Source organism: Lissotriton helveticus, chromosome 3_1 (genome assembly GCF_964261635.1).
Source record: "Lissotriton helveticus chromosome 3_1, aLisHel1.1, whole genome shotgun sequence".
Lineage (NCBI taxonomy): Eukaryota > Metazoa > Chordata > Amphibia > Caudata > Salamandridae > Lissotriton > Lissotriton helveticus.
Window position 1 is genome coordinate 1,255,340,096 of NC_136061.1, and position 27,372 is coordinate 1,255,367,467.

At 48.6% G+C, this 27,372-nt stretch overlaps 1 long non-coding RNA gene across 3 annotated transcripts in view; it reads left to right on the forward strand.

Annotated features, from left to right (window-relative positions):
• The first annotated feature begins 23,140 nt into the window (after positions 1 to 23,140).
• The window catches only part of LOC144824924 (uncharacterized), a 364,565-nt gene continuing 360,333 nt past the window's right edge, over positions 23,141 to 27,372 (forward strand). For 2 of the 3 annotated variants that reach the window (XR_013609180.1, XR_013609182.1), the window contains exons 1-2: positions 23,141 to 23,229; positions 26,006 to 26,115. This is a non-coding gene — a long non-coding RNA (uncharacterized LOC144824924). The remainder of the gene's footprint in view (positions 23,230 to 26,005; positions 26,116 to 27,372) is intronic. The other variant, XR_013609181.1, reaches the window with a different exon arrangement.

The following is a 27,372-nucleotide window of genomic DNA, read 5'->3' on the forward strand; positions in this document are numbered from 1 at the left end:
CTTTGCTCTGGCCCCATGAACGGGTTCCTTGGCTCATCCGGTGGGGCAGGCCTTGGCGTGTGGTGCCTCTCCTGGGCCTTTCGTGCAGTGGCCTCTCCACTCCCAGGCCCTCCATGGATGCTGGCCCAGACTGGGAGAGAGAGGGTCTAACCTGCAATTCTCCAGGGTTACCGCCACCGCGGCCGGATCCCGTCGGCCTCGGCCTCTGGTTGATGGTGGCCGGACTGGGAGAGAGAGGGGAGGGTCGAGGACACAGACATTCCCCCCCTTGCAACTCTCCAGGGTGGTCGTAGCAATCCCCCTGGACGGGTGCCATTGGCCTCGGCCTTTCCTCCGGCTACACCCTACGTGATGATCTTCTGCCGACGGTTGGCAGCAGGACCCGCCTTATATGTGTTGCTTCCGGCTGGGCGTAGCCGGAAACCTGTTGCACTTTGGAAGTTTCCAGAATGGGGCGGATGTCTGCTGACTTGTATCTTTCCCAGTTTGCCGTTATTTGGCCGTGGCAGGCGGTGGGACAGACACGTTTTGGGGCAGTGAGGGGCGATGAAGCCTCGTTGCCTTGTGGCCGTTGCAATGTCACACTTGGTTTCTCTTACTGTTTTCAGGTTTCTTATTACGGGCTTACTTCTAACGTTTCTTGTTTCTAGGACAATAATAGGTTTTATCATTACGTATTGTTATCGTTTCTTTGTTTGTTATTTAATAAAAAGTTCATCAGTGGCCTACTGATTTTCGTTTTCCTATTCCTTTCTTTCCAGGTTGTTTCATGCTAAAGTTTCTGTTAACAGGATACAGTGATCACTTCGTTATTATTGCATATGTCCTTTTCACTAGGGGTGCTCTCTGGTCGGGCCAGATGACCTATCTCTAGTAAATGGTCCGGGTGAAACAGGTGCATCAATCAGTGGGGAGTAGATAGGCATGACAGATTACAACGGGGGACAAAGGTCCGCATTACCTACCCTTTCACTACTTGCAAAGATTTTCCTACGTTTATTTGCAAACAGGGAATACCTCCAAAAAGAACCAATTCCCAAACAGTCAATGTTCGGGCAAACAATCAATCAATGAGGAACGAAATAGGCACGATGTGTTAAAGGTTTGCGTTACCTACCCTTCACTATCTGCAAAGGGAGAGAGAATATTCCTATTCTTCCCCGTTTGCAGGCAGAGAAGATCCTTAAGAGAACCAACTTCGAACAATTCAATGCTCGATTCAATCAATCAATCAATGGGGAGAAAAATAGGTATGACGGATTACAATGGGGACAAAAGTCTGCATTTACCTATCCTTCACTATCTGCAAAGACTAAACAGAGTATGGCGATTCTGTGCTTGTTTGCAAATGCTTGGATAACAATCAATCAAATGGAGAGAGAAGCAGGCACGACGGATTACAACGGGGGCAAAGGCCTGCGTTAACTAACCTTCACTATCTGGAAAGAGAGAGTATTCCTAATAGAAATGAGGGGGGGGCAGCATTGAAAGCAGATCAGTGTGCATAAACACGAAAATGTTTTTTCTTACCACGTACTTGACAATCGACAGCTTATGATATTTGCTATTAAAAAACCATTGAAATTCACTGAAAAAACCATAGGTTATAGACCATATATAGTTAGGAATTAGCATTTACAAAACCTTGAAAATTCACTGAAAAAACCATAGGTTATAGACCATATATAGTTAGGAATTAGCATTTAAAAAACCTTATTTTACTCACACAAAACCATTGAAATTATAGTTAGTAGTACTAACTATATATCGCGCACCCGCAATCCACTGCTGATCATGTCACATATTACATCATTCATGACATGGTCAGTGACATCACTGATGACATCTCAAATGACATCACTGATGACATCACTGATGACATCTCAAATGACATCACTGATGACAACATCCAGTGACTGTGTATTTCTGTAAAGTTAAAATATGCAATTTCAATGGTTTTGTGTGAGTAAAATAAGGTTTTTTAAATGCTAATTCCTATACTAACTATGGGGCTCATTAGGATGGCGGACGGAAGAGCCACCGCGGCCCTGGAGTAGGCGGAAAAAGCCTTTTCCGTGTCCGCCTGCCGCGGATACTCCGTCCGCCATATCAGGATAGGAAAACGTGTCAAATTTCCGTCCGCGACGGAAAAGCACGCTCCGCCGCCGAACTACACACGAGACCGTGGCGGACGGAACACATCCGGAGGCCCCGCCGTACGTACTGACGTCGAAGACCGTCCCCCAAATCAAGATGGCGGAAAATACACATAAAACCGCAGCGGAAAAACAACCTGTCTGAACACGGCGGAATCCCCACTGCGAAGACAGGTGACATAGCAGAGATACCCACCGCAAGCTGACCAACACCATGGACCCAGCGCTACACGCTTTCCCGATGCTCTTCGCGATCCACCACGTCCTAGTCATGGCCCACCATGGACGACGACGCAGGTAAGGCACAAACCATTGGCTGTCTGCAGGGGAATACCAGTAAGGGACGTGACGTAGGGAGGGGGAGTGTCATGTTACCGAAACCATGATGAGAAGCAGATACAAATACACATTAGTAGTACGCAAGCAGGAATGACAACGACAGACCACGAGACCTGATAGACTACCTTTATTGTACAAAATAGGGGTTAAATCACAGTGTATGCGTGAGCATGGGCAAAGTGGGCACCACAGCAGCTACATCATTGGCAGTCAACGAGAGGGCAGAATGCAGTATCAGAGCATCAACAGGGCATTGTGCAGTACAGAACAGGTACATCAGAGCAGGTAACGAGAGGGCAGCATGCAGTATCAGAGCATCAACAGGGCATTGTGCAGTACAGGGCAGGTACATCAGAGGCAGCACGTGAGAGGGGCAGTATGCAGTATCAGAGCATCAACAGGGCATTGTGCAGTACAGAGCAGGTACATCATAGGCAGTAAACGAGAGGGCAGAATGCACTATCAGAGCATCAACAGGGCATTGTGCAGTACAGAGCAGGTACATCATAGGCAGTAAACGATAGGGCAGAATGCAGTATCAGAGCATCAACAGGGCATTGTGCAGTACAGAACAGGTACATCAGAGCAGGTAACGAGAGGGCAGCATGCAGTATCAGAGCATCAACAGGGCATTGTGCAGTACAGAACAGGTCCATCAGAGGCAGCACGTGAGAGGGGCTAAGTGCATCAACAGTCCATTGCACAGAACAGGCCCATCAGAGGCAGCACGTGAGAGGGGCTAAGTGCATCAACAGTCCATTGCACAGAGCAGGTCCATCAGAGGCAGCACGTGAGAGGGGCAAAGTGCATCAACAGTCCATTGCACAGAACAGGCCCATCAGAGGCAGCACGTGAGAGGGGCTAAGTGCATCAACAGTCCATTGCACAGAACAGGCCCATCAGAGGCAGCACGTGAGAGGGGCTAAGTGCATCAACAGTCCATTGCACAGAGCAGGTCCATCAGAGGCAGCACGTGAGAGGGGCAAAGTCCATCAACAGTCCATTGCACAGAACAGGCCCATCAGAGGCAGCACGTGAGAGGGGCAAAGTGCATCAACAGTCCATTGCACAGAACAGGCCCATCAGAGGCAGCACGTGAGAGGGGCAAAGTGCATCAACAGTCCATTGCACAGAACAGGCCCATCAGAGGCAGCACGTGAGAGGGGCAAAGTGCATCAACAGTCCATTGCACAGAACAGGCCCATCAGAGGCAGCACGTGAGAGGGGCAGTATGCAGTATCAGAGCATCAACAGGGCATTGTGCAGTACAGAGCAGGTACATCATAGGCAGTAAACGAGAGGGCAGAATGCAGTATCAGAGCATCAACAGGGCATTGTGCAGTACAGAGCAGGTACATCATAGGCAGTAAACGATAGGGCAGAATGCAGTATCAGAGCATCAACAGGGCATTGTGGAGTACAGAGCAGGTACATCATAGGCAGTAAACGAGAGGGCAGAATGCAGTATCAGAGCATCAACAGGGCATTGTGCAGTACAGAGCAGGTACATCAGAGGCAGCACAACTACGTGTCCCTACCAAACCGTCACAGGGACCACAAGAGTGCCACGCAGTTCTCAACGGACACACCATGTGAACTAACATTTGAGTGAAGTGTACAGCACCTCACATCACAGAATCAGGGGGACTGCGTGAACTACCTGCCTCGGACACACTGGCAGCACCAGCAACAGGAGTGTGAGACACAGCCACAGCCCGAGTGACACACACATGGGCCACGGACCCAGACACACAGGCAGCACCAGCAACAGGAGTGTGAGACACAGCCACAGCCCGAGTGACACACACATGGGCCACGGACCCAGACACACTGGCAGCACCAGCAACAGGAGTGTGAGACACAGCCACAGCCCGAGTGACACACACATGGGCCACGGACCCAGACACACTGGCAGCACCAGCAACAGGAGTGTGAGACACAGCCACAGATGTAGTCACTGACACGTGAGCCACTGACCCAGACAGACTGCCAGCACCAGAAACAGGAGTGTGCAACACAGCCACAGATCTCCTAACTGACACGTGAGCCATAGACCCACATACCCTGCCAGGATCTGCAACAGGAGAGGGCACAACTGACACTGTGCCACCATCTGATACATGAGAGTCAACTGCACCAGCGCCACTGGGACAACTGAAATGATGAGCCACAGGGCTGTATGGGCCAGGAGGCAGGGTGGGCCTGGGAGCTGGGGATAGCTCACCTAGAGCCAAATCGGGGTTGGCAGGTGTCAATGGTGTGTGTCTGCGTTTCTTAGGGAGGTGTGAGTGCACCCTGGACAGGACAGGACTGCCAAGTGGTGGGGACTCCAAAGAATCACCACCCAGCATAGGTGGAGCAACTGCTGCCGGGGATCTGGTTTCGGGGGACGTGCTGGAGCCTGCTTGTCGTTTGCTCTGTGCCTGCCGCCTGGACTCGGAATGATGTGTAATGGGGGATGCAACAACAGGGGACACCCTCCTCTGCTTCTGACTGGCCTGGATGGGAGTGGAGGTATGGGGGGACTCCGCCGCGGAGACATCAGTTTGGCGTTTAGTAGAAAACATCAGCCTCAGTGCAGCCAGGGGTGAAGTATGCCTGTCCTTGATAGCGCCATTGTCCATGCTAGATGCCTTGTCCGTAGGATGTGCCTTATCCTTAGGTGGAGTGTTGTCTCTGGATGTAGCCTGTGCCCTGCTCGCCGCCCTGTTCCTGCCAGCAGACTTGTCGTCTGTGGTGCACCTGTCTCCAGCAGACACCTGCTCTCTGTGTGTGTCCCTGCCCTTGGGAGTGGTCCTATCCACTGCTGTGGGCCTGCTCTTGGGAGTCTCCCTGCTCTTAGTAGGTGCCTTAGTCTTCTCACTGTCCTTGGGAGTGTCCCTTACCTCTGCTGTGGGCCTGCTCTTGGGAGTCTCCCTGCTCTTAGTAGGTGCCTTAGTCTTCTCACTGTCCTTGGGAGTGTCCCTTACCTCTGCTGTGGGCCTGCTCTTGGGAGTCTCCCTGCTCTTAGTAGGTGCCTTAGTCTTCTCACTGTCCTTGGGAGTGTCCCTTACCTCTGCTGTGGGCCTGCTCTTGGGAGTCTCCCTGCTCTTAGTAGGTGCCTTAGTCTTCTCACTGTCCTTGGGAGTGTCCCTTACCTCTGCTGTGGGCCTGCTCTTGGGAGTCTCCCTGCTCTTAGTAGGTGCCTTAGTCTTCTCACTGTCCTTGGGAGTGTCCCTTACCTCTGCTGTGGGCCTGCTCTTGGGAGTCTCCCTGCTCTTAGTAGGTGCCTTAGTCTTCTCACTGTCCTTGGGAGTGTCCCTTACCTCTGCTGTGGGCCTGCTCTTGGGAGTCTCCCTGCTCTCAGTAGGTGCCTTAGTCTCCTCACTGTCCTTGGGAGTGTCCCTTACCTCTGCTGTGGGCCTGCCCTTGGGAGTCTCCCTGCTCCTAGTAGGTGCCTTTGTCTTCTGACTGGCCTTGTCCAAGGAACAGTCCATGGACATGTGAGTATCCCTTGCCTTGGGAGTACCTTTCGTGTTGAATGCCTGTGTAGCTCCGGAAGGCATGTCCCCCAACAACACTTGTGGATCCTGTGTGTGTACTCCAGTGCATCTGACGTCGTCTACGTGAACAGATTTAGCTGATCTAGGGGATGGGGTCTGTGCCCTGCGTGCCCTGACGTGCTGTCTGACGCTGCTTCTAGTGCAATAACCTGTATTTGAGTCCTGCTCAGAATAATCACTACCCCCTGAGACATCCAGCGGTGTAGATGGTGAAACAGAAGTAGCACCCTGTTCGTTCGACTGTACTATTGCAGACGACACACTGCTTGCCAATGACTGCACTGTCCTGTGTAGACCTGCAAGATCGCCATGCATCCCTTCCATGAATGCCACCACCTGCCCCAACTTCCTATCATGGTCCTGGAAAGCATTTGTCATATTGGTCTGCCCCACACACAGCTGTCGCAGCAGATCAACGGCCTCAGCACACAGTGCATTTTGGCTCACCGTGGCAGGGGCAGCGGTGCCTGCACCGAACGCCACTCTGCTCCCCCTACTCCTCCGGCCACGAACAGTACATGGTGCAGTTGGCGGAAGTGTGGGCCCTGTGTGCTGTCTTACGACAGAAGGTGATGAGTGCCCACTCCCAGTCTGTGACAACAGTGCAGGCTCACCAAGAGTGTCCGACGAGGAGGACGATGGTGTCTCCACATGCGAGTCCTCAGGGACGGTCCTGTCCCCCTCTCCGGCGCTGGCCTCCTCCGTGTCAGTCTGCCTGTGTGCGAAGTCTGAGCCGGACTCATTTCCTCGGCTACTCTCCACCGTCTGTGGCTGAGTGTCCTCTGTCAAAGCTGAAATGCACAGAAAAGATGTGTGAGTCATGGGCACACTCACGTACAGAAGGAACAGGATAGCCAAATCACATAGCAGACAAAGGTTTAGGAGCCCTCATCCTGCACATGGCCCACCCCTACCAGTCATCCTCACATTTTCTGCCATGGGGCCATGGACCACTAGGGGATGTGCTTTTACACTCAACTACTAAGCAAGTGGCGTGTCAACATGGCGGACCTGGATGTCAAATGAGTACCACCCAATGGGACCAAAATGGCATCACAGGCATACATACGCAACACGGAACTCAATAGTGTGTCTGTGCACCAATACATGCATAGCACTCACAAGTTTCCTACACAGACAGTATGCTCACCGCTAGTTTGCTGTTGATCGGCACTCAGACGTTCGGCCAGTTCAGGATGCGTCACTGCAATGATACGGTGCATGAGAGGGGTCATGGAGCGTCGGGACAGACGGGGCGTCCTTGGAATCAGGCCCAGTGTTACTTCCGCTACATTCTTGCTCAGCCTGGAAATGTCGTCCCAGCGTTTGTGGCAGTGTGTATGTCGTCTGTTGCACACCCCCAATGCCCGTACTTCCCGTGCTATGCTCCTCCACAGGTCCTTGCGAAGGTGCAGCTTGACCTACCATGATGGGAGACAAAAGGGTGTAAGTCAGTGGACAGGTGGCCTGTCACACACATAGGGGCAAGACGTTACTGTCAGCAGCCATGCACAATCAGGAACATATGTCTAGCCCACACTACACAGCTAAGATAGAAATAGGCCTGATCATTTGGCCCCCTCATGCACACCAACATGTCCCACACTGCACTTACCACCCGTCCCGGTGCGCCGTAGAGGCGTCCATAGTTGCGGAGTACACCGTCCACGAGGACATCAAGCTCCGCGGCGGTGAAGGGTCGAGACCGGATCTCTTTGCCTCTCGACATGGCAAGATCACGGAGTATGGCACTAGAGCAGCAGTCGGTGGTCAGCTCAGCAGCAGCAGCAGGTCGAGGTGATGGTCACAGGCAGCAGTCGGTGGTCAGCTCAGCAGCAGCAGCAGGTCGAGGTGATGGTCACAGGCAGCAGTCGGTGGTCAGCTCAGCAGCAGCAGCAGGTCGAGGTGATGGTCACAGGCAGCAATGGTCCCCAGGGTAGGAAGTTTCATTTTGGCCAACACACATATATAGGGCCCTCAGCACGTGTCAGTGGCATACGTCGCCAGCAATTGGTCAGCCCTGGAAGCGTGATCGTGAAATGGGCCAATGACTGGCCCTGTTGTTGCGGTGCACAGCTTCCGCTACTTGCGATTGGCCGTATGCGGCCAGCGTCCCTCTTCCCATTGGCTGCATGTGCAGGGACCGTCACGGGCACACATCGGCAACCGCACGTGCAAGCCTCAGGCACGGATGCTTCAGTTGCAACAATGTACTATCACTGGCGCCTCCATGGCGGTGCACGTACACAGCGGGGGAGGTGCAGGCCTATACACCCTGTAGATGTACTCAATGGACATGCCAGTTCATGACCCCCCTTACAGTCACCTTGCATCATCCACCGTACACCGGCCGGAGCGGCCGGCCCATGAACAACCGCCGTGCCAGGCCCTGCCCAGGACCGCCGTGCCGGCCATGGCAACAACCGCCATTGCACGGCCCTTCCACTACCGGCGTTCCCTGGCGGTCCGTGCAATGGCGGTTGTTGCCATGGCCGGCACGGCGGTCCTGGGCAGGGCCTGGCACGGCGGTAGTGGAAGGGCCGTGCAATGGCGGTTGTTGCCATGGCCGGCACGGCGGTCCTGGGCAGGGCCTGGCACGGCGGTAGTGGAAGGGCCGTGCAATGGCGGTTGTTGCCATGGCCGGCACGGCGGTCCTGGGCAGGGCCTGGCACGGCGGTTGTTCATGGGCCGGCCGCTCCGGCCGGTGTACGGTGGATGATGCAAGGTGACTGTAAGGGGGGTCATGAACTGGCATGTCCATTGAGTACATCTACAGGGTGTATAGGCCTGCACCTCCCCCGCTGTGTACGTGCACCGCCATGGAGGCGCCAATGATACAACATTGTTGCAAATCGACCATCCGTCCCGGAACCTTGCACATGCACTTGCCGGTGTGTGGGCGTGACGGTCTGTGCACGTGCAGACAATGTGAATGTCGAAGGCGGCCCGCGTATGCCCAGACGTAAACAGCGGATGCAGTGCACCGCCATGGCGTGGTCAATGTTTGCATCTTAGCCGATGATGCACCTTGTACCATTGTCTGCAGCTGCCTGCTCACGGTTGTGTGCGTGATTGCGTGGCTACACATGTCATGCTCCATCCCATGTGTGTCCATACCATGGGCATCGGTGAGCCACAAGTGTCCATCACATGTGCATGTCCACATCGGGTAGTACCCTACACAATTTTGTCGTACCTCACATGTACACAGTAGATCCCGTATGTATGGGCACCTGTGAATCAGTTGTCAGTGAGTGGTATGTGTCAGATGATGACTATGGTGGGGGTTCTGTTGTGTACTGTACATGTGTGTTGCCTATTGTGTCCCCATGCATGTGATGTCCGTATGCCCACCATTCCTGGTGTTGCCATTGGTGCATCATGATATGGGGGGGTGGGGGGGTGTTTAATTTAGTATGTGTGCATGTACTTGCATGTGTGCATGTGATGTTGGGCCTACACATGTGGGTCATGTCACATGTCTGGTTGGCAGTGATGTTGAGGTGAGACAGTGTGCATTGCACATGTTGCTAAACATCATGTTGCTAGTGGATGCACATTGTTGCTACGTCGATCCATGTTGTCCTGACAATCAGAGGAGTCACACATATGACAAGCATACACTGGATACTACATGTTGGTAGAGGGCGTTGACATGTGATTGAGGTGCACACACATGCGTTGTATGTGATTTGACTTCCATTCCATCTACTCCCACACAGGAGGGCTCCAAATGTCCATCGCCCATACACTGTGCTGGAGGATATGGTGGACGAGGAGGTGATCCGGAAATTCAGGCTGGATCGCCGTCGATTGTTGGAACTTGTGACCCTATTGTCTCCTCACCTGCAGCCGCGAAGAACCTATCCAGGTTCCATGACACCCACGCAAAAGGTGATGGCGGCACTCCATTTCTTTGCAACAGGCACATTCCAGTACACAGTTGGAGATGCCGGGGGAATGTCACAGGCCATGTTCAGCACGGTACTCCGGGATGTACTGACAGCCATGATGCTGTACAAGCATGACTATATACATTTCCCTCAGGCGGCGGAGTTGGCAGCGGTCAAAGCTGACTTCTATGCCCTGGGTCGCATACCACACGTTGTGGGTTCCATTGATGGCACGCATATCGCTCTCATTGCACCACGGGCACGTGAGCAGGTGTATAGGAATCGGAAACACTTCCATTCCCTGAACGTGCAGGTGGTGTGCCAGGCCGACAACATCATCTCACATGTGTGTGCAAGATTCCCTGGCTCTGCACATGACGCCCACATCATGCGGAGCAGCATGGTCCCCCAACTGATGGCTAATCTGCGTCCGGCACAAGCGTGGCTTGTTGGTGAGTATGCTGTGGTGACAGGAGTGATATCTGTGTGGCATGGTGTGCCCCACAATGCAGGTTGTGATGTTTCTCTCTCTCTCTCTTCCACCAACACAGGCGACTCGGCTTACCCAAACAGGCCATGGCTGCTCAGTCCCTTACGCAATCCCACTACAGCTGGAGAAATGAGATACAATGATGCCCATGGTAGGACACGTCGAGTGGTAGAACGGACATTTGGCCTGCTCAAGTCTAGGTTTCGGTGCCTGGATAAGACTGGAGGGGCCCTGCCTTACTCACCAGGCAAAGTATGCAAGATCGTGATAGCGTGCTGCATGCTTCACAACCTGGCTGTGCGCTATAACATTGAACTGCTCTTGGACCCTGATGAACTGCAAGTTCCTCGCCCTCCCGACCCAGCCATGTCAACTGATGAGGATAGTGGTGAGGAGGAAGGTGTGGACCAGAGGCGCCAGATCATTGATCGCTACTTCCCTTGATTGTGAGTGTGCTCCTCTTGTGCTGCTTGGGTATGCCCTGTGAATGTGTGCTGGTGTTGTGGCATAGTGGTGTGCTTCATCTCTGTGTTCTGCTATGTGATGCATGCATGTGTGTGTGTGTGCTAAATTGTGGCCAATGCACGTCTCCATGATGTGTGTCGTCTCATCCATTACTGTTGTGATGCGTGTGGGTTGTTAAATGTTGCACTGCAGTGTGTTCTGATGAGTGTGATCATGTTTCCTGACGTGTCTTTGCGGTTTCTATTTTCCCTAGGTCACTCCCGCAGCGCCATGATTCTGTACCAGTTGGATACCTGTACCTAGTAACATCTGTTTCTGATGCATTCATGTGAATAAACATGGAGGCAACACATGATTGAGTGAGTAAGTGGCTTTTATTTACAAATTGTGCATGGGTGTAGGTGCATATTTACAAATGAGTGAAGGGGTGGGGGAGTGAGAGTAGAAGGTTATGGCAGATGAAATGTCCGTGCGGACACCACATAGGGTGGTGTCTGCCTAGTACAGCAGGCCTGTGGCAGGTGGGACCGGATAGTTGGCAGGGTGAATGGCATGCGCAGGTACTGGTACAGTCATTTTCTGTTCCTCTTGGAGCGTGTGGCAGCTGCTTCCACACTGCTGTCGCCCACTGCCAGCCTCGGACGGCCCCTCCGTCTTTGTGCCGGTACGGAGTCAGCTGGTTGCGCTGGGGCATCGGGTACCACATCCGCCGCAGGTGGCGGTGGCGGTGGCGGTGGCGGTGGCGTTGGCGGTGGCGGTGGCGGTGGCGTTGTTTGTGGCCTGATTGTCCTGGTGAAGATGTCCACTAGTTGGCCAAGCCGCCTCTCAATGGCCCCCAACATTGCAGTGTTATCTACAAAGTCCTGGTGGGCCCGGTCTGCCTGTGCCTGACCACGTTGGTAGCTCACCTCCACCCTGCCCAGTGCCTCCAATGACTGTTGCACTGGATTGGGTGTGTTGGTATCCTCCCGTCTTCTTTGGCGTATGCTCCTGCCTGCCGGATCTGGCCTTGCATCTCTGCCTTGCCTCACACTCTCCCTGCGTGGCTGGGATGGCGCTGGCACGGCGTTGGCCGTTGGGTTGGGCAGGGTGGCAGGGGCAGGAGTGGTGGTAGTAGTGGTGGTGGTGGAGGTGGTGCTGGTGGTGGCTGTGCAGGTCACAGTGGCCGGTGTTGTCACAATGGCAGAGGCCGTAGTTGTTGGTGCAGGGGTGACCTGGGAGCCAGATGGCCCTGGCTGGCTGCTTGTGCCGGGATCATCTTCTGCCCCGGAGGTGGCTGGCCAATCGTCCCCTGAGACGTCTGTGATTGGCGAGTCTGGAGGGCGGGTGTTGCTTCCAGCTGTCAGATTAGGATGACCTGCAAAACAAAAATGTGAGGATGAGTAATGTGGACTTGACAGGTTGTTTTCACTTTTTTTGCCGATTCTGTCTGCACTGGTACTCACCCCACCCACCACCACCACCGCCATCCCTATGGACATGGGGGCCTGTTGGGAGTTGTAGTTACATCCCCTCACACCCACCACCACCCACCACCACCACCACCACCGCCATCACTATGGACATGGGGGCCTGTTGGGAGTTGTAGTTCCATCCCCTCACACCCACCACCACCCACCACCACCACCGCCATCCCTATGGACATGGGGGCCTGTTGGGAGTTGTAGTTCCATCCCCTCACATCCACCACCACCGCCATCCCTATGGACATGGGGGCCTGTTGGGAGTTGTAGTTCCATCCCCTCACACCCACCACCACCCACCACCACCACCACCACCGCCATCCCTATGGACATGGGGGCCTGTTGGGAGTTGTAGTTCCATCCCCTCACACCCACCACCACCCACCACCACCACCACCACCGCCATCCCTATGGACATGGGGGCCTGTTGGGAGTTGTAGTTCCATCCCCTCACACCCACCACCACCGCCATCCCTATGGACATGGGGGCCTGTTGGAGTGATTTCGACGTTGGTGAGTATGTGGACTGCATGCATGGGTTGGGGTCTGGGAGATGTGTCTTCACAGTTGTGTGAGGCACACCATGTAGTAGTGCTCGTGGTGCTTGGTTTGTACTTACCAGCCTCTTCTCCCTCAGGAAGTCCATCAAGGCTCTCAGGGTGGATGATGGTCATCACCTTGTCCTCCCACTCGGTGTAGGGTAAGGGCTCCGGAGGGGTTCCACCGCCGGTGTGATTAGCCCGGAGATAGTTCTTGGCTCGTATGGCTTTGACTCGGGTCTTTAGATCGTGCCACCGCCTCTGGATGTCCTGCTTTGTCCTCGGGACGCTCCCGGAGGCATTCACCCTGGTGACTATCCGGTCCCACATGCTGTTTCTCCTGGCTATGCTGGTCTGCTGCACTAGGGCCCCGAATAAGTGGGGTTCCACATGGATAATCTCATCTACCATAACCTTCAACTCGGTGTCAGTGAATTTAGGGTTTTTTTTTGGTGCCATGGTGTGTGGTGCTCGGGGTGTGGGTTTGCGTGGATGGGGAGGTGCAGGTGTGTGGTGTGTAAGAATGGTGTGGTGGGTGTTTGTGTGGTGGGTGTGTTTGGGTGTGGGTTGTGTGAATGCTATTTCTCTTTGGTCTCAGTTCAGTGGTGTGTCCTGCTAGCAGCTATGCTGTGATGCAGAGGAGTTGTGGAGTGGGTGGGAGTTCTTTTATGGTGTGTGTCTAGACCGTGTCTGAATGGTTATTGGCAGTCAGGTGCTAGGTGGGAGTGCTGCCAGGTGTGGATTGTGTGGTGCTTGGCGGTGGATCATTGTGTGTTGTGATTGGTTTGGATGTTTTCGGTGGGTGGGCGTTTTTTTTCGTGTGTTTGGTGATTAACTTCCGTGCCAATGTATGGCATTGGTTTGACAGTAGGGATGTTGTTTGTGTTGTCGTTCCGCTGTGGTGCACGGATTCTCGGTGCATTTGTACCGCTGCGGACGTGGATGGCGGTGACTACCGGGGTACTTGCGGAGTTATCCTAATAGCGGACACGGACATTGCGCAGGTATCGCGGGGGTGGTGGATGTATTCGCGGTCATGTGCGTACGCGGCGGTCGGTGTTTTTACTGTTCCGTCCGCCTGCCGCTGACTCAGGTGTACTCCGACCGCCGCGGACGGGGATTGGTGTGCTCCGTACGCCGCGGTCGGCGTTTTTTGCATGTTTTATCCTAATTGCTGTTGCGGATTTTCCGCGGACAGGTCCGGAGTATCTTGCCACCTTCCGCGGCGGACGGTACACGTTTCCGTCCGCCATCCTAATCGACCCCTATATATGGTCTATAACCTATGTTTTTTTCAGTGAATATATATATATATACAAACATATACATATATATATATATATATATATATATATTTCCTGAAAAAAACATAGGTTTCAGGCATGTTATATTTAGAAATTAGCCTTTAGAAAACCTTTGAGATTCCCTGAAAAAACCATAGGTTTCAGGGACTAATAGTTAGTTGGTCATTTCACTTCTACAAAACCAGAGAAATTCCCCCGTTATAGTTAGTTCAGCTAACTATAACTCGCGCCCCCGCAATGCACTGCTGATGACATCACATATTACATCACTCATGACATGGTCAGTGACATCACTCATGACATCACTGATGACATCTCAAATGACATCACTGATGACATCATCCAGTGAATGTGTGTTTTTGTGAAATTTATATATGTTTTATATATGTATATGTCGAGGTGGATAGAAGAATAACTGGATATATGAGTGTCTAAATGGATGATTTTGTTAGTGTGAAACTGTATAACTGACTAAGTGTATCTTAGCGAATACATGGGTCAATGAGTACCCTTCAACTGTGTAAATATCTGTATCCGTCTCTCATTTTGGGTATAAGTGTCAGCATGGGTTGGTGAATAGCTACATGAGTGTCTATATGGGTTATTAGTTGGTTTTTTGAGTATCAGTATGAGTGTCTGAGTGTCTGTGTGGTTCGTTCGGGGTATTACTTTGTGCATAGATACATGAATGAGTGAGTCACTGTATGTGTTGAAGACAGCATGTGTGCAGGACTGTATTGGTGGATGAGTGTGTGTATGGGTGTGTTGGTGAGTGAATGACAGTTTCAGTAGTGTCTTTATGAGTAACTACATATGTTTTAAACTAGTATATGTGAGTATTGGTGTATGTATGTGAGTATATGTGAGAGTGAGATATTGGAAGAGCACCTGTATAAATTAGTATGTGTTTCTATAAATGATTGTTTAAGAGAGTAAGTATGTTTTAGTTTCTGTAGAAGTAAGTGCGGTGGTGTGTGCATAACTGTATATGCAAGTAAATGGATGTTTCATGCTTTCTTTGCATGTGTGACTATGTGTGTGAGTAACTCAATGGATGAGTAGCGGTGTGTAAGTGTATGTATAGGTGTATGAGTAAGTATGATCAGTGAGTGCATGTCTGAGTGACTGTATAGGACTTTTGATGAATGAGAGGATGTGTGTGTAGATCTTGGAATTAGTAAATGGGTATGTTGTAACTCGTATTGGTGTGTTCATTGTTTTGAAAATGGCATTTTGTCTTTTAGAGTATGTGTATCAAAAGTTATATTAGGGTGAGAGAAGGACTGCCAGTCTATCACAAGGATGATGTCATCAGTGATGTCATTTGAGATGTCATCAGTGATGTCATCAGTGATGTCACTGACCATATCATGTGTATGTGACGTCATCAGCAGTATATTGCGGGGGGGGCGAGTTATAGATAGCTGAACTAACTATAACAGGGGCATTTTTCTGGTTTTGTATGAGTGAAATGTCCAACTAACTATGACGTCCCTGAAACCTATGGTTTTTTTCAGTGAATTTCTAAGGTTTTTTAAATGCTAATTTGTAACTATAACGTGCCTGAAACCTATGTTCTTTTCAGTGAATTTCAAAGGTTTTTCAAATGCTAGTTTATAACTATGCATACAGATGTAGGACATGTGAAGAAAGAAGAAAAAAAGCACAGAAAGAAGCAAAAGAAATGCAGAAAAAAGCAACAGAAGTCCACAAAGACGAAGAAAAGTGCAGGAAGAAGCAAGACATGTGCAGAAAGAACCAACAAAGGAGCAGAAAGAGGCCTTGTTGCAAAATTATCCTGTGCCCACAACTTTTTCAGACGGGTACTGGTGGTAACGGACTCTAACTAACCAGGCCTAGAGCCAGTGCTATTCTAAAATACACTTAGAATACAGTGAAAATACCTACATACACTAGGGAACACTGTGTTTTGGGGTACCCCTATGATTAGCATGACCTCCTCTGTAAGGCCCTAGTACATAATAGGGCAGGGGGATTAAAACTACCTCTTAAAACGCACTACGGGGCGCGTTTGCACAATAGTGAAGGGTGGGGGGACCTGATGTGACATGTGTGCAAACACGCCCTGTGGCCGTTTTAAGTTGGGAGATTAAGTCCCCTTGAATCCTGACCGTCCCTGGGGTCTAACTAGCCAACCAGGTCCCTCTAGTAAGTGCCAAAGAGCTGCGTTGCAGAGAGGTGTAAAAAGTGGCGTGGCCTGGCCACCTCTCTGCAACGCAGCACAGTGGCGCTTATTGGAGGTACCTGGTGGGGTTATTGGCCCCCAGGGACCCTCAAGATTGAAGAGGATTTAATTCCCCAACTTAAAACGCACCACAGGACGTGTTCGCCCCCTCCCTTCACCACTGTGCAAACGTGCCTGTGGCATGTTTTAAGTTGGGAGATTAATTCTCCTTTAATTAATGCACCCGCCCTGCTATAGCAAACAGCAGTGTCCCTGGGTGGGCACCCTAGAACACTGCAGGGCCATCACAGGCCCCATGAGGGGAGCTGCGCGGCCCCCCTCCCAACATCTGAACAGCCCCGGGGAGGTGGTGGTCATTGGGGCTTGAGGGTCCGTCACAGACCCCCAAATTTAAATATTAGTGCACCGGGGAGGTGGGGGTCCCCAGGGCATGTGGGGGGCCCGAGCCCCCCACACAGGTATATTTTTTTTTAAAGGAAGCCCTGGGGGTGGCGGTCCCCGGGGCTTTGGGGGCCTTAGAGGCACCCCCAATCTTTAAAAATACAAGCCCCAGGGGGTGGCGGTCCCCGGGGCTGCAGGGGGCCCTGTGCCCCCACAAATATTTATGCAAAGCCCCAGGGGTGGTGGTCCCCAGGGCAGTGTGGGGGGGATTGGGCCCCCAAACATTGTTTAACTGCCCCTGGGACCTGCCCCCCCCGGGGGCTTCAATTAAACAAAGCGCGGGAGCCTGTGCTATGTTTTTTTTAATTTTCTCTGCCAGATTTGCGCACCTAGCTCGAATTCGGCTGATTTTTTTTAATGGTTTTTTGAGCCCTGGGGGTCCTTGTGGGGCCCCCTGAGCAGGCCTAGGGGGTCAGGGTCTTTATACCCTGCCCCCTGTTCTTGTTTTGTGTGTTTGTTTTTACAGTTTTCTTGTGCCTTGGTTTTACCGAAGCACAAGATGGCTGTCAACACTTCCTGGTTTGGAATGTTGACAGCCAATTAGCATAAAGCATGTGATCGGGAGGGTGCGCGGATCCTCCGTGCCTCTGAATATTGAAACTTTTATTTTTGTTTTTGTCAGCAACTACTGAACGGATTTACACTTCGTTCAGCAGTTCTAGCTGTAGCCGTGTCTAAAGTTTCCTATGGGAAATGCATGTTTTGACCTCTATTTTTTTATTTCTCAGGAACTACAGAACAGATTTACACCATTTCACAAAAAGGGCTCTTTCTGAAACAAGGGCTACCTTTTTGCAAAATTTGGTGTAATTCCGTTCAGCAGTTCGGACTGTAGCCGTGTCTATAATTTCCTATGGGAATTAAGATGGAGAAAACACGTTTTGGGACCCCCCTTTTTTCTCGGCCCCGGCTTGCGGAATCACCCTGAAACTTTCAGGATAGGAGCGGACGGAAGTGGGCCATTATTTTTAAAAATTTCTTGAAGATTCATCAACCGGCGCGAAAGTTATTGTAAAAAGAACAGAAAAAATATTTGAATAGAGACAAGGTCCTAACTATAACTACCTACTGGCGACCTACTCACCTGCAAGCACTGCCTTTTCTATAACTTTTTCCTTGTCTGCATTTTGGCAGCTGTGTACCTTCTTCACACACTTTCACATAAAATCACTTTTAGATTTGGTACACTTGACCATTGATCTATGTGTTCTGCAGAGAGTCAAGGGTTAGATGAGTGTTTATTCTGAACCCCTTGATGAACTACTGATGGTCACTATGAGAAACTCACATAGGCGTTGGCCGCCAACCTACAGATCTCAATTTTTGCCATTATAAATATCAGCAACCTGAACTCACATCAATCTATGGAGGCAACTCTTTTTTCACAGTGCACACCATACATGAGTAATATGTTGGTGAGACAAACTAGCGACACACATCCTGGAAATATCAAAAGCACTTCCCAGGCTGTGAGGTCAGTGCAATTTTATTCTGGCTGCAGATGTCACCCACCATCATAAAATCTTCATTCGGTCAAACAAAGCGACCATAAAAGTACAGCATACATTAAAAAGCAATTATAAATATTACACAAGTCACAGTAAGATAAAAACATCATAAAATGCTAAATAAAAACAAAATTAATGTGCATCATTAGTTAAAACACAGGATTTTCAGTCAGGCATTGAACGCCTAGAAGTCAGGGGTGCTGTACATAAGGACAGGATGATCTTGATTAAAATTCAGGGACCTCAGCAGTCATAACAAGAAACTCTTCCTAGGCCAAATGTGATATCCACAGAACAAGACCAAATTTAAGGTGTCTTGTGGAGACCTATTGTCACAGCGGCAAGGCAACCTATCATCAGAGTGCACCAAGCCTACAGGGGAGGCCAGTAAATGATGAATTTGATTAAAATGGAGCCTGACCAAAAGAAATCAAGCATGTCTGCTGGTAACCTGCACCAAATACTGCTCTATACCATAAACAGACTTCAAAAGCATGTGGCCCCTCACTAAATGTTTCAACATTTCTATACCTTCTCTATTGAGTGACACCCACTCTAAGAACAGTGTCTTTATACTCTGTAAATCACGTGACCTCAGACAGTGAGGGTTGAGATAAGCACATTCTCTCCCTAAGGCTGTGAATACCAACTTAGATTTCCCGTCCAAGGCCAGGCAGTCAGAGATAATAAGTCTGCTTAACTTGAGGTCTGTCTGGTCCAGACTTTTACTCAGTAAAGTAAAAGGGCTGAGGACAACTAGGTCAGCAAGAAATCTTACTACAAGCTCATCGTGCCCAGACCAAGCCGGTGTACATTGTGGGACCTGTATCAATAGTCTGAGAAATTAGTTTTCTACTGTTTGGATTGAGTCTGGCTTCACATAGACCCAGCCCTCACTACCATAGCGGACATATGAGACACATTCCGCCACATACATTTTTAGCAAGACCTGTGGAGACCATAAAACCAGTCTAAAGCAAGGCAAGTCCCTGATAGATTTAATCACCTCTGCCCTTTTCCACTCCAGGATGGTGTTCTAGTTGTTCTTAGCATCAAAAAGTACCCCTTTGTACTAAAAGGCTGAAACTTTATCCATGGTATGCTGGTCCACCCTAAAAGTCGTAGAGTTAGTGGACCGTGGTCCTACAGTCATAACATATAATTTTTGAGACATTAACGGCCTGGTCGAGACTATCCATACAGGCAACACATTTATCAAGAAGAATCTGTAACACTCAGCTTTCAGAGCAATCAGAACCGCATCATCGCTGTACAATAACTCAGAGAGAGGTCTTTGACCCACCTTGAGGCAGTTGGCCCGAGTCACAAGGAGGGCCTCTTCAAGCCTATTAACATATAGGGTAAATAGGCCTGGGCAGAGTTGGCAAAAGAATAAAGCAGTGACAAAACAAAAAGCTCTGCAGTGCTATATTGTGTTCGCAAGCAGCGAAGTGCGTTAGATCGTGCCATTCAGGTTGATTTTTGGTGCTGGGTGTTTGTCCCGAGCTGGAAAATCATCACCGGCGGCACTATGAGCAGTGCATGAGGATGCTGCTTCTTTCAGCTGCTCGAGTAGATTTTCTACTCAAGCAGCAGCTTCTTCATCGTGAATAGATGGTTTCTTAACACAAGCAGTGGCGAACATCCGCAACCACCCGCATTGAGAAAGGAGGTGGTCTAGCATTGGATTTTCCTTGCTCGAGCTCACCAATTTAATGTTGAGCAAAGGTATTCATTGGTTGTGGACCGTCTAGGTCTAAAGCCATACTGGACATCCATCAGGAGACCCTTAGCGTCGGATCATTCCATCAATTTCCTAAGTACAACCCTCTCAAAGACCTTGACTATCAGGGAGATAGGTCGATAGCATTGTGGATTGTCCTTGTCAAGCGGAAAAACTGGTGTCGGATCTGCCACATAATAAAATGGGGTAATAGCAGTGCTGGCCCGGCTTCAGTTAATAATGTTTCCCCAGAAGTTTGGGTCGCATATTATCAGGCCCAATTTTCATCATCCGAAGTAGGCATTGGGTACCTGCCCTGTGTAGAGACGGACTCTGTCCTATCTTTTACATCATTGGAAGTTGAGAGAGCCATTGATGGAGTGGCTGCAGGTAGGGCACCTGGTCCGGATTGTATCCCGGCGGATATATATAAATCAGACCAGGAAAACTGGGTAAAATACATTCATATCATTGCTAATGGTTTGGCCAGAGGTGCCCCTATTCCGGACTCCTGGCGTGGGGCTGTAATAATCCCCCTATATATAAAGAGGGATCACGCTTGTCCCTCCAATTACAGGCCCATAAGCCTTACAGACACTCTTCAAAAAATTGTGGCGAGATTAGTGCTAAGTAGGGTAAATAGGTGGATAGATGAGAATTAAATATTAACCACTTATCAAGCAGGCTTTCGTTCCCATGTTAGCACTATCGATCAAGTTTTTAGATTTGTTTTGATATACTGAAATAAAGTGGTCTTAGCAGGGAGGACACTCTATGCAGCATTCGTAGATCTCAAATCTGCATTTGACTTAGTCCCTCGACCCAAGATGTGGGATACCCTCAGGGAGGCAGGGATGCCTGCTGAGATCTTGTCTTTTATTGTAAAACTCCACGAATCAACATATGCCCAAGTACGTTGGGGTCAGCAGTGTGAGTTAACAGACCACTTTCCTGTGAGCAAGGCAGTAAGGCAGGGGTGTGTACTGGCCCCTACCCTTTTCTCATTGTTCATAAATAATGTTATCTCAAATTACACTGATTTTCCTACGGACGCACCTACTCTTGCAGGAACTAGGGTTCCGCTTTTAATGTTTGCAGACAATACTTTAATTTTGTCCAAGACGCAATCTGGTCTGCAACGTGCCCTTGATCGATTCACCTTGTTTTGCAATGACCATGACTTAGTAGTTAACGTCGATAAGACGAAGTTCATGGTCTTGAATAAACGAAAAGTAGTGAAAGCTAGAGTGGAAATGAATAATGTGCCCCTGTAACAAACTGACTCCTTTGCATATCTTGGAGTCACTTTAGGCAAACGCCTCAATTGAAAGCCACAATTAGACCTATTACTCTTAAGGCATAATCAATTAGCAGGGACCCTGTTAAATGAATTCCGGTTGTCTCAAACCAAACCAGTTGGCCCCGCCCTATCCATATACCAAGGGAAGGTGAGAGCTTCAAAAATATACGGGGCGGAACTATGGGAGTTTTAAAATTTAGCACCATTAGTCTTAGCCCAGAATACATTTTTGAGGGCATTGACCGGCCTTCCTTAATCTTCCCCTCTCAATGTGTTGTAACAGTGGTAGAACTTGCTCCCTAGTGATGGTTTCAAAGTTGTCCAGTCTCAGTAAGAGGAGATCTGGGGTTAAGATATCTTCCCTATTATCTTCCCTCTTATCTTCCTCCTGCTCAAAAGAATCATAGATGTCATCTATCTTAGTTTTAAAATGCGTCGCTAGCTCATCGCAGAACTTCTGCGTGGGGGTGCATACGGGATTGCCAGCTCTTGGATCAGTGAATTCTTTAAGAATACTACAAAGTTCTTTAGAGGAACACTTTGCCTCGTCTATTCGGTGGCTAAATGAATTCGCCTTGCTATATTACAGTTCCTAATATACATCCTGTGCGCTGTGTTCTAGGTCAGCCGGCCTTCCTCTAATTTTGATTTCCTCCATTTGTGTTCTCTAAATCTGCAGGAGGCTTTCTCCACCTTTAGACTATCGGTGTACCAGGGAGCCAAAGTGGTTCTGTCATGGGTTTTAGTTTTTTTATTAGGGGCGATAGAACTACGGTATACTCCGACGGGAATGCAATGGCTACAAAGTGTGTTGAATATGTGTGGAGCCAGGTCTCAAACTTCTGTAGCATGCTTAGCTATAGACCTAGCATTAATATACAGGCCTTGGAAAGTGGGATCTTGGCAGTTTTCTGTCTTAGTGACTTTCTTAAAAATAGGTGTCATAGCAGTTTGCAGTCCCCTGAGAGGGCTACTAAGGGGGCCTATCATTGTTAAAGATTGACCTGGTGTCCAATTACACTCGGGGCAGCACTTTAAATGATCTCCCTTGTCCAGGCAGAAACTGCCCTTACATTTCAGGCTGTACTGGGTAGCCCCAGCCTCCATCAGCTCCTCCCTTGAGTAAGTCAGGGGCGTCATAGCTAAAGTAAGTAAAAAGGGCAGAGATTTCTGCCAGCTGTCAGCGTCCGGGCGCAGATGGGCTTGCCTTAGGCACACCTTCGGTGCACCTGCTGCGCGCTTCCGCTGCGCGCATCTTCTGTGCGCCCGTGACACTGATCAATTTATGTGTCAGAGGTGGCAGAGCACTAGAACGTTGACCGCCCTCGATGGCACCTATTCGTGTTCCTCTAGGGGAAGGTGTACTCTCTCCACTCAAACGGTCATGTGCAGGACCGCAGTGGACTTGAGGGACCCCTCTAAATAGCTCCGTGCAATGTGCCCAATATACTCACAGCATCAGAGAAAACAAATCCCCCACATAAACGGTAGGAACATTATTGATTCTAAAAGCAGTTATTACAAATACAAACGTATAGTTTTTAAAATTGCAAGTGCTACTGAGTGCAGCAAAATAAAAGTGCAAAATCAGATTGACACTGTGCTACATGTATGAGGGGCCTGCAGCTCCGCTGCACGCCCGTGACACTGATCATTTTATGTGTCAGAGGTGGCAGAGCACTGGAACGCTGATCGCCCAATATGGCGCCCGTTCGTGTCCCTCTAGGGAAGGGTGTACTCCCTCCACTCAAACGGTCATGTGCAGGACCACGGTGGACCAGAGAGACCCCTCTAAATAGCTCCGTGCAATGTGCCCAATAGACTGACAGCATCAGCAAAAACAAATCCCCCACATAAACGGTAGGAAAATTATAGATTCTAAAAGCAGTTATTACAAATACAAATGTATAGTTTTTAAAACTGCAAGTGCTACCGAGTGCAGCAAAATAAAAGCGCAAAATCAGATTGACACTGTGCTACATGTATGAGGGGCACGTCTGTTGTGGCTCCTACCCACATCATCTCCGAACTTGCATTGGAGTTGGTTAATCCTATCAGGGAAATCTTTAACTTGTTGTTAAAAACTTCTTCCTTCCCATTGAAAAGGAAGAAAGTATTTATAAAACTGTTGCCCAAGAAACCCTCAGCAGATTGTGCTAATTTAAAGAATTATAGACCCATCTCTCAAATTATGGAGACTCTGGTTAACCGACAACTGTCAAACTATTTGGAGCATCACAATCTTCTGGACCCCTCGCAGTCAGGCTTTCGTGCTGTATACAGCACGGAGTTAGCCTTAACTGAGGTAACAGATACAATTAGGTTATTGCTAGACGAAGGGACTCCTACTATGTTAGTCCTCTTAGACCTGTCGGCAGCCTTCAACACCATCTCTCATAGACTTTTGTTAGATAAACTGCAAGAGATTGATGTCACGGGGATGGCGTTAGAATGGTTGCAGAGTTTTTTATCAGACAGATCCCAATGTGTGCAACTGGATACCTTTGTATCTCGGACTACAATGGTGGACAAAGGGGTTCGACAGGGCTCTATATTAAGCCCCACATTGTTTAATATCATCTCTCTGGCCGCCGTCATTAAATCTTGTGGGTTCCAAACCATCTCCTATGCGGACAATACTCAGGTCATAGTCCCCATAGAGAAGGACCCCACGGCAATCAGAGATAGATTTAAGCAATGTATGCTAAAAATAGCCACATGGATGAGAGAGAATATTTTACAACTGAATTCCACCAAAACCGAGGTCTTACTATTTGGGAAATCAGAGGATTTATGGACTTCAGAGTGGTGGCCGGGGGAACTTGGAGAAGCTCCTACCCAAAAACAAATTGACAAAAAACATGGGCATCTTAATGGACAATAATCTATCCATGGAGGAACATGTAAAGACCTTATAGGGTAAGTGCTTTGGTCTGATGAGTACGTTAAAAAAGATTTTTCCCTGGTTCCCTCTTTCCACCAGAAGGGTCCTTATTCAGGCACTTCTAGTCAGAAGACTCGATTATGGAAACGCTGTACTGGTGGGGATTAGGGAAGACCTGCTTTCAAGGCTACAAGTCGTCCAAAACACGGCGGCAATTCTCGATATGAATAAACCAGCACGTACCCCATCATTACCATTATTGAGAGAGCTACATTGGCTCCCTATTAGGAAAAGAGCAGTTTTCAAACTTCTGTGCCTGGTCTTCAAAGCGCTGTTTGGACTAGGACCTAGATACCTTACAAAGAAACTGCAATGGTATACCCTGGTCCGGCAACTAAGATCCAGTGGCCAAAAAGCTCCTTCAAACTCGGAAAATTAAAAAGGTCAAGATGGGAGGCCATGCTTTCTCCTATCTGGCCCCTAAATACTGGAATGCGTTGCCAGAAGACCTGTGGGCCTGTTCTACCTTCACTGTTTTTAAGCATCTAAAAACCTGATTATTTTAAAATGATAGAGTACTGCATTATGACACCGAGAGATTCCCTGGGGGATGATTGTGCGCCATATGAATGATATGAATGATAAAAGAAAATAAATAAAATAAAATAAAATAATTAAACCCCTATTATTAGATCTAGGATGTATCCCTTTTGAGGAGGCTGCAGGTTTTAGACCACTTGCCTACTGGCGAAGACTCTGGACTACCCGGAGTTAGCTCCCTATGCAAAAGCTGTCAGTTTTACTATAGATGCTGATAAGGCTAACAAAATCCCCAGGACCCAGTAGGGAATTCCTTCCCATCAAAAAAAGACCTCAAAGATCTATATAGGGAAAGGGTTAACACAAAGTCTTTGTCCTCTGTTGCTAGTGATTCCTTTACATGCCTGTTTTTAGATTTTAAATATGAGTATAAGTTGGAGCAAGGGTTCCTGCACAACCGGGTACAAATTAAGGTGCTCCTTTGTCCCTAGTTCTCTCTCACGATCTTCCCAGCGCAGGCTTCAGAGCCACTGCACCCCGGCACCTGCCCCCTGACACCTCCTTCCCCGTAATAAACCTCCCTCTAACAGATATTATCACACGTCCTGGTGATCGAAAATTGTTTCATCAATTTAGAGTAGGAACACTACCCATAAAAACCTTCACTAAAAAGTGGGGGGACGCCCTGGATATACAATGTGATACTTGTGTAACAGTGGATGAGACTCTATCGCATATATTGTTTGTGTGCCCTGCATACTAACGCCCATGACAGAAATGGCTTAAGCCGATTTGTATAAACCTTGGGACAAGATCAAGCAATACTGCTTTGCGTATTCTAAAAACCGGAACTACTGAAGCGATAGTTATTGCTATGGCTAAGTTTCTGAGCTGGCAGTATGTAATCCTTTTCCTATATTTCGGTGCCCCTATGTTCCCCTTAGCCAGTTATCTTAAATATTGGAGACTAAAATCTACCCTATGTAATTTTATCCTGTACATCCAGTGATCCTTTTTAAATATAACCACAGTTTTAATTAGTATTGTTTTAATTACCCTTGGGATTTTAAAGGTGATATACTCTCTTAAAACAATGTATTGTATGAGATTTTATGCTTTTTATATTAGATTGTATTTGTCTATATGTGTCTTTTATGATTGTTTATGATCGAATAAAGACGGAAATTGATTGTCCTTGTCCCTCTTCTTAAGCATTGGAACTTTAACCGCTGACGACCAAGATCACTGCACCCCATGAGGTGCAGCAGCATTCAATACCAGAGTCAGTAATGGACCCATAGCTCCACATCCAGGCACAAAAGGTATGGAGGGATTCCATCAGGGCCCCTGCATTTATTACTGGTTAAACTGTTGATACCTTTAGTGACCTCTTTCAGGGTAAACTCTAGAGGGGCACCACCCACCTCTCTAACTGTCAACCTCTCCACCTAAGCTGTCGTACCAAATTTGTAAACCCCTGCAAAGTGTTCTACCCACTGTTGCTCCAAGATATGGGTGCAAATACCTGGTCCTGGAGCTGTCACCCAAAGGAGGTGTAGAGTTACTGGGGATGAGGGGGAAGGACAAATATATATGGGGGACTGGCCCCACTAAACAACTCAAGAAGAATTCACAATTCAGTGGCAAACTTGTTTTACAAAAATTGTCTCTAGGACACGTGCATTTTACACTGCTCTGTCATTTTTGTGTCACAGTGCAAATTGTCCGATTTCAAGACGCTCCCTTAATTAGCCCTGTTGTGAAAAAGTATCCTTAAATTCTTTTTAAAATGTTTTTTATTTTCAATTGTCCGTATAAATTGTTTTTGATTTTCTATGCTTTGTAGGATCCATTTTTGTTACTTTTTGCACAATTAAATGGAAAAAAAATAAAAAATTCCATGTTAACATAAAGGTTGTTTTGTAAACCATCAACTTTAGTTAAAGAGATTAATGTGTTAGCATCCAATAGGAGTAAACCCTGGCCACAGCCTGAGTGTGTTTAAAATACATTGCACAATCTATTTTCACTTTGCTAACTTTGGACTTTAGACTTTATAGGAGAGTAAATATCTTGAGAAGTAGTATAAAGATGAAAAAACAAACTGTAACGTTCGTAGCATGCTTCCTGAGCCCTGGCTGCTTGTCTCTAGAGCCATGGTGCACATGTATAGGGCGTCCACTGCAGATCGTTTTCTGTGAAGGCCAGCCGATCAGATTGAGGTGCATTTGTGAATCCACAGCTGGGTTTATGAATCAGCATTGTGCACGATTGGGAAAAAAAATCCCTTGTCCAATGGTGTGGCTTTATTTTTTTAACATGATCCATAAGTCCTCAATGTATTAGCGAATCTGTGCAGCAACCACACATTAATGGTTTAGATATCTTTAAAATTAACTACTTCAGGGCGAGATCTAAACACTTTTTCAGCTATAATTTCTGGAAAACTACTGAATGGATGTACACCAAACAAAGGTACTTCCTTGAGTAAAGGTATATTGACATGCCAAGTCTGGTGTTGTTTTAACTGATTTTGTCTGTACTGAGTAGCAAAAACTCCTATAGGACCTAAAATGGGA